Source organism: Podarcis erhardii (assembly GCF_964252035.2).
Source record: "Podarcis erhardii genome assembly, chromosome: 14".
NCBI lineage: Eukaryota > Metazoa > Chordata > Lepidosauria > Squamata > Lacertidae > Podarcis > Podarcis erhardii.
Window position 1 is genome coordinate 23,098,736 of NC_138503.1, and position 8,889 is coordinate 23,107,624.

Sequence of the window (8,889 nt, forward strand, 5' to 3'; positions counted from 1 at the left end):
TGGGTTTCAGGACCCCCTGGCTGAATGAGTCCTTTCTTATATTGTTCACCCACCCAGTGAGCGAGCCCATTAGTAGCAGCAGATGGGTGCACTAGGAGCCTGTGAGCTGCTCAGCATTTGGGCTAGGAGCAGAGAGAGGAATCCAGTGATAGTGGCTGCTTTTCATTCCTACGTGGAATATGAAAGCGCTGTTGTCTTACGTCCTGTGCTCCATCCCTGACCCCGGGTGTTCCATCCTCTGTAGACGGAGACCCCATGGGGTGGTGCCTGATGAGTGTTTGTGTGCCCTCTTCTCTGGATTTTAACCTCCCTACACACACACACACACACACAGGCAGGCAATGGACACTTTGCTAATGTATTACTATATTGCTCACATCCTCAGGGAGAAAAACAAAGGCTCCAGACTTAGGTTTTTGTACCGGCATGCAGACTCAGCGGGCTATCTCCCACCCTTTCACTCTGGTTGACAGGAAAATACCTATTCAGGCTGGGTGGGGTAAAATTATAATGGGGACAATTCCTGCAGTAATCACTGGAGAGCACCCCTCCTTCCCCTCCATCTCTGCCTCCCCACCTCTGCTGTGTTTCAAGGCTACAGCTATATTCATTTCTCTCCCCCCGCCCCGCCACCCATTTGCCACTCCATGCAATCCCAGGTTTACAACATAATCTCCAGCTGCAGCTCTAATAATAACCCACAATTCCTCCGTCCCCTTTGTGTTTCTCAGAGTCAGTAATCTGGGTACCACCGCATCGTGGCCCTGTAAAGCGACGGTGCATTTCCATGGCAACGAACTAATCCACAGGTGTAAGGTGATTGGGCACCTTTGGCACCAGAACAATAATTTGAAAGGTCCCCCCCTTCCTCTCTCCTTCCCCTCCTCGCCTTCTCCCTTTACACTTCACTGTTCCGCGGCGTCATGGATTTCATTCTATTGCAAGTCTCTGTGAAGATCATTACAATCTATTAAAGCAGATGGAGTGATAAACCGTGAGGAAGAAAAGCATCTTCCTCAACAAACCATTATAATAACATGTTAAGGGGGCATGTTATTAGGTCAAGCAGTGCCATGAGGCCTGAGACAAATTGTCCAAAGGGCCAAGTTGTGAAAGCAATGCAGGAACATTTCAGCCTGAGGGCGGGGCATAGTCTAGTACAGCCTCCCAGCATGGCTGACTAGGCCTGATGGGAATTGTAGTACCCCCAAAATGGAGGCGGCTGTGGGACGCTGGTTTTATGAGCTACATGGGCCTCTGTTTGCTAAGATGTCAGAACCCTCTCCTGATCCAGACGGGATCAAAGCATACCATCAGGCACTGTGATTGGCTTCAACACAGTGTCTCAGGATTAGGCAGCATGGCATACCGACCGTATTTACTCAAATGTAATGTGCACCATTTTTGGCCAAATTAAGTCACGAAAATTAGGGTGCACATTAGATTTGATGGTGCCAGCAAATACTTTTTTTGGTTTCAAGATTTTGAAAATTGAGGTGTGCATTAGATTCGATGGTGCATTAGATTTGCATAAATAGAGCAATTTTGAGCCTGCTCTGCCATTAGGCAGAGTGAAATGGCTACCTCAGGTAAGATGTAGCAGCCCTCTCCAGCCATTCCTGCTCACCCCGTGCCTGTTCTCACCTGATAAATAACTGAACTTTGTCTGAGGCCATGAAGAAAGCATGTGAGTCCAGGAAAAATAGAGTTAATATCGCTTCTGAGCGATGAAATCCGTTGAGTGACCCTGGACCAGTCTCTTGATTTACACTACCTAACAGGGTTGTTGTGAAGAGAAAATGAGACGATACCAGAGTGGCTGGACTCTGGGAATTCTGGGTTTGTGAAGGGAATAGAGCTCTCCAAAATAATCTCTCTTTAAATGTGTAATTCAGATGGGGCCTTATCTGTTTGGCCAGGCTTTCCCTGACTCACAACATTGGACTCTGTTTTACGTGTTTCAAGCCCTTGAATTTCTGTTTTTAATTACATATGCTTGCTGGCTCCCCACAGGCATCTGTTTGGGCACTGTGAGAACAGGATGCTGAACCAGTCAGACCATTGGTCTGATCCAGCAGGCTCTTTTATGTACATTGGTACCTCAGGTTAAATACTTAATTTGTTCCAGAGGTCCGTACTTAACCTGAAACTGTTCTTAACCTGAAGCACCACTTTAGCTAATGGGGCCTCCTGCTGCTGCTGCGCCACCGGAGCACGATTTCTGTTCTCATCCTGAAGCAAAGTTCTTAACCTGAAGCACTATTTCTGTGTGAGCGGAGTCTGTAAGCTGAAGCGTATGTAACCTGAAGCGTATGTAACCTGAGGTACCACTGTACTTTTGTTTCATATTTCTGCCTTATGTTACATTTTTGTTTCAGTGATTTTTGTATCTCTCTGTGTGTGTTTGTGTGTATATAATATTGTACACTGTTTAGATATTATTGAACTCAAATTATTTAAAAGTTTATAAATGCTTTTAAAGAAAGAAGTGTGCCAGCACAGTGCAGCTCTCCAACCAAATAATGTATACAAAACATATACATTAGGGCAGAGTGTGCATAAAAATATTAGCAACAATAACATTTAAAATGCATTATATTAGGGAATGCTGCCTTTTAATATTGGGTGTGTTACGTAAAATCGCACACAAAAATGTGTACAGTATATGAATGGGAATTTGCATTAAAATGCAATTTTCATGAGGACCTTAACCCCACCCCCTACAAACTTATGTGGAAATGAGGAGAAGCAAAACTGACAGATTTTTCCAATCCTACTCACTGAAATTAATGAACCTATGCTTGTCATGTCTATCAGCTTAAATTGTTCTACTCTGAGGCAGCCCAATGTCCCCACTGAAATCTGTGGGGCCAATAAAGTACATCGTTCAAGCCAGTGTGTGTACTTTTAAAAATAAAACAACCAAACAAGAAAGAATAACTCTAATTATTTCCTATGCAACGACGAGAACTGTGCAAGAATTCAAAGCTTCTCATATATCCCAATGTAACCCACACAATGCTCAAGGTTCCCACTTCGGCACATTAAATAACAGCCAGTGACCTGTGTTTTATTATGACACACAGCTGTTTTATCGCCTAAGTAAATAAATCGCCATTGAGCCAAACTTTGGGAATGAAGATTTTGAATAATAACACAATTAACTTTTCCCACAAAGCTGCCTCCCGATCCACTTACTCTGAGGCGCTGCAAGCTGTGATTCCCACGTGAAGGATATCAACTTATTTCCTCTTCCTGTCAATCATCGGGACCATGTAGGCCGATGGTATGTCAGGTTGTGACCTTTCACTCTAGGCAAGAGCCCCAAAGCCACCAAAAAAAACCATTGAGTTTAATTATTTAGGCTGTTTCCAATAAATATAAAAAATGTGTGGCCTTAACGTATTTCACATGCTTTGTACAGAGCTGGCTTTCATACATATGAAAAGGAGCCTGTAAGCTCCAAACGTTGCATTGTGGTATTGTGAGGGGTGGGAGAGAGAAGTCTACTGATCAACCAATAATCAAATCCTGTGACAGGCAAGGTTTACACCAATGTCTCTGAGTCTCTTTGCTTAACTATCTGGATTTATTGAATTCTGAGAAGAGTAACTAAGGCCACATATATACCATACATTTAAAGCACCATGATACCACTTTAGACTGACATGGCTTCCCCCAAAGAATTCTGGGAGCTGTTGTATTTTAAGGATGCTGAGAGTTGTTAGGAGGATGCTGTTCCCTTCCCAGAGTGGTTTATCAGTCAATCTGCCTTCATAGCGAACACTGAGAATTATAGCTCAAGGGCTGGCTCTCCCTTTGGTGGCAGAATCCACAAGGGCAGCTGATCCAGCCTCCAAGGAATGCACCACATGTAGATCTTTCTTTGTTCCTGATGCACACTTTCCTCTTCTACCCTGGTGGTGGTGGATGCCATTTTGTGGTTTGCCTCAGGTGTCAAAATGTCTTGGACAGGCCCTGTATAGCTCTGTATGCCTCCTAGAATTCTTTGGAGGGAGCCGTAACTGATTACAGGGGTACCATAGCACTTTAAACATATCATATTAAACCCAGTCAGATGGGCAGGGTATAAATAATAAATAATAAATTACTACTACTACTACTACTACTACTAATATTATTATTATTTAGTAACCACAAGAGAAATGTTGCCCCTTTGTTTAGGCTGTGGACAGACAATAATGTCCCCTTCCCCACAATGTCTGTTGATGGCCTACAGATATACTGGGCTCCACTCAACATGGTTAGGGAAGATGGGAGGTGGAGTCTAGAAAATGTGGAGGACACCAAACTGCCGATCGCTGTGACAGGGACTTTATAGAACCATTAGAGGTGCCAGAACAAAGTTCCAGCAAATTCCGGCTTTTAAAAAAGCCATCGTTTAAATGTATGGCATTCATGTAGCTTCTGACAGATATAGATGCCGCAGTTACAATGGAAGAAGAAGAAGAAGAAGAAGAAGAAGAAGAAGAAGAAGAAGAAGAAGAAGAGTAGTAGTAGTAGTAGTAGTAGTAGTAGTTTGGATTTGATATCCCTCTTTATCTCTACCCTAAGGAGTCCCAAAGTGGCTAACAATCTCCTTTCCCTTCCTCCCCCACAACAAACACTCTGTGAGGTGAGTGAGGCTGAGAGACTTCAGAGAAGTGTGACTAGCCCAAGGTCACCCAGCAGCTGCATGTGAAGAAGCGGGGAATGAAACCCTGTTCACCAGATTACGAGTCCACTGCTCTTAACCACTACACTACACTAGCTCTCAATGGAAAGGGTAGGGGGCCTTGATGGGACTTAAAAGGGTGCCTCTGGTGACAGCATCAAGTGAATGGAAAGAGAGTCACTTCAGTACACCACTTTTGTTCCCCCCTATTTGTTTGCATTCAGTGCTAACGCTGCCCATTCCCTCAGTAAGTGGTGGGTCCCTCCATCCTCCCTCCACCACACAACATTCTCGGAACTGCAGCCAAGCAAAGACACCATCACTGACTTCCTCTGACCCATAACTGATCCAAGGGAATCCCAGTATGACCATCCAACTCAGAATAGGCCAATCCCTGGACCTGTGCCAACCAAGCCACTCAACGATTGCTTCTGCAGAGGAAATGATTAATACATAATGAGCTGTTAGCGGCCGTACGAATCAGTCAGGTGAAAGACCGGCGGTCAGGAGTACCCTGGATGAGGAATTAATTATGAGTGCTGATTTCTTTCTTTTTCTTTTTTACGAAACTCGGGCATTGCAAATATTTATGACTGTTGCACAACAAGCTTACCAGCTGGCACAGAAAGAGTAGAATTAAACATGAGCAATTAATGGATGCTTCTTTGTGGAAGAATGAATCCTTAAATCAGGAGTGCTTCAGCCAAGCATAACTTGGGAAGACTCTTCAAACACATAGCAGCGTTCCAAATTTCTGACTCCCTCGACCTTACTCATCCCACCCCTCTGCTGCAAGGGTTTTAGACCCGGAGTTAAGCATAGGCAAAGAGTCTATTTTATTTAAATAGGTCTTCACTGAAAGTTGGACTGGAAGCAAACAAACAAACAAAAAAGCTAGAGATTTCAGTGGGGTGAAAAATAACTCCTGCACATTGCTTAGACACATGGCTATTACTTTGTAGACCTGTGATTTTTATTTTATTTTAATTTATTGCATCAGTGGGGAACTGGAGGTGGCTGGTGCTTGCCTCTGATGTGCTTCATGACCGACCTGATCAGACACAGGAATAGGGGAGAATTTCAACTCAGTTCACATTTAAAGGCAAATCAACCTAATTCAAACTTTCCAAAACAGTGCATGAACCATTCTGACTTAGCTCCTTCCTCTTTCTCATCACACAGCAAAGAGAGAAAGAACAAAAGACAATAGTCCCACTTCACTGAAACACAGCCATCCTTTGGAAGATGTACTTCTCTGAATTTTGCAAGGCAGTTCTCCAGTCAAACCATTGTGTTAGCAACACTGAAGTGATCTGTTTGGGGCACAAGCCTGGGCAGTGTGTATGGAGGTCCTGGCCACAAAGTGTACAAAAGTCCATATACTGTGGTAAAGTGGGCCAAAAATCATTGCTTACCTTTGCAGTAGTGGCTGGGGCTTTTTATATTCTTTTAAACTTTTTTATTAATTAGTTTGTCACTATTTGTGGTAGCAGCAGCTTCAGCAGAATCCCAGCTATCTTCTTGGCTGGGCTGCCACTATTTCACCTCCTGAAAAATAACAATCAATTGTTGACTTAGCATGAGATATTTTCCTATATCCTAAATCAGCTTTCCCCACAGGAGCTGCAGTCCAAAAGCTCATCTTGCCCAGCACCCTCTTTTCACAGTGGCAAACCAGATTTCCATGGGATGCCTCCAGCCAGGACCTGAAAGCAGCAACTCCCTCGCCCCACTTGCGATTGGTACCAGAGGTATAAAATGAACAGCGTTAAGGCCAAACAGGATGCACAGGGGTGGGACTTGAAAAAAACCTACATATTAAACATTCATTAAGAAATAATAATAATAATAATAATAATAATAATAATAATAATAATATGCTCCTTTAAAGTCAAAAAGGAAACCCAGTTGTGGTGTGTTTGTGTAGAAGAACCCACAAAATTGGCACCACATAAACAGATCCATCTAGGGCATCAGACCCCTTCTTTGTTTTTACAGTTTTGAATCCTCTGGGTAATGCTTTATTTCCTAAGGCAGATAACAGAAATATGGAGAGAAGCAAAACAACAAAAATCTTCTCTTTTAAAAAGAAACACATCTGAAGGAAATGGAATGTTCTTTTTTAGAAAGCGCAGCCTTACTCAGAAGTCAAGAGGTCAGAGGGTGAGTTTCTACTGAAGCAAAACGTTCAGGATAGATATTTCTCATCTGTCAGTCCCATTAAATACAGTTTCTTTTGGACTCAGAGCTAAGATATTGCTTGCTTGCTTTTTTTTTGTTTCACTTCAAGTTAGCAAGATAATAAAGATTCCGTTGCCTTTTACAGATGTTTAAAGACATGATGAAGAAGACAAATTTCTCCAGCTAAAACCCTCAAGAAATGTCACTTCTGTGTCTAGCAAGAGAAAGCCAGCACATTCTCTAAATAAACATCTGCTAGGAACATTTGAGGGGAGGAATGGAGAAGAGGCACTTTAAATAATGACTTTGGTGTGGTTTGCTGGAGGAGGGGGGGTTGCCTTTTAAGCAAAACAAAAGGAAAAACAAACAAATGAACCACCAAGACAATGAATTTTACGGTGAAGTTTTGCCTTCCAAAGAAACTTTACTTTGCACAAACACTTTGGAGAAATATTCTGAAACAGCAAGGCAGAGAAAACACTACAGGGACACACACACACACACACATTACTTTTTTCTCAGAACTGGTTTTATCAATCATACTTGAAAGACTGTCATAAATCAGAGCTGGCTTTTACTTTCAGGAAGTCCCTGCTTTCCATTGTTATGCTAACTTGTTTTCTGACAATTATAACCAGCCTTGTATTTACATAATAATTGGATTTTGGTATTAAATTAAACTCTTGGAAGGGGAGGGGGAAAGAATATTACCCACAAATGTCAAAGAACAGTAAATGGGTGACACTAAGGAGAGGCAAAATAATACACACTTAAAGCTCATCTCTGTCCTTCCAAGGAAGGCCTGGTGACAGGATCTAGTATAGTTTAGACAGCTGCTATGGCATCCTTTGCCAACTTGTTGCCCTCCAGTTGTTTCAGACCACAACTGGGAGTGGTTGCCCACATTCAGACCATAAATTTAAAGCTTTGTAATACCACTTTAAACACTCACAGCTTCCCCCAAAGAATTCTGGGAACTGCAGCTTGTTATGGGTTCTGAGAGTTGTTACCATTACCTTGCACAGAGCTACAATGCCACAGTAAGAGGGCTTGAGTAATACGTAAGGTTGCAATATTGAGTTTGTGTCCCCCCCAAAAAAGCTATTTTCCAGGAAATTTGCCTAGATCTAGACCAGTGTTTCCCAACCTTGGGCCTCCAGCTGTTTTTGAACTACAATTCCCATCATCCCTGACCACTGGTCTTTCTAGCTAGGGATGATGGGAGTTGTAGTCCAAAAACAGCTGGAGGCCCAAGGTTGGGAAACACTGATCTAGACTTCCGACATTGGTTGTCATACATCTGGATTTTCCCAGACATTTAAACTATTTCCACCCAGACACTGCTTCCAACTGCAGTATTCCGGCTATATCCAGGAAATTCTGGATGTATGGGAAACCTACTGGTACGCCCAGGGGCGGATTTAGATCCAAACTGAAAAACTTTTACAATAACATTGTTGGGCAGGCAGCAGACCGCAGGCCTGGACAGGCCGGGTCTTCCTGTAACATACCTGCTTGGATTGACAAGGCTTCTGACCCTCACCTGAATCTCATAGCTCTCCTGACAAGTGCTTTGGTCTGCAGCCACAGTGTGTAAATAAAGGATGAGATTGCCCATCAGATACCAGGCACTCTACTATTCAAATTTGGCCCCAGTGTTTTTGTTACAATCCCATTCTCAATTAAGTAATCAATTTTAATCTAGAATTTAAATTCTCAAAACTTTCTTATTTGTTAATTCGAGCAAGTAAACTACTGCTCTCACTTCATTACAAACAGTATTTCTACCTGCAACACACTTGAGCAAACCTGCTCCTCTTCCTTTCACAGATATTTTGTTACCATTTGCAACTGTAACTGCCTCTGATTAGTTATCATTTAACTTTTCCGCTTGTATATGTTGATAATATAATTTTGATTACTGAGAACAAACAAGATTGTACAAAAAGTAAGTACAAGAAGTAAGGCATCCTTACTGTGACAAAGGAGACCTGTGTGCTTGCTTGCTTGATTAACAGCTGTTGGAAACTTCA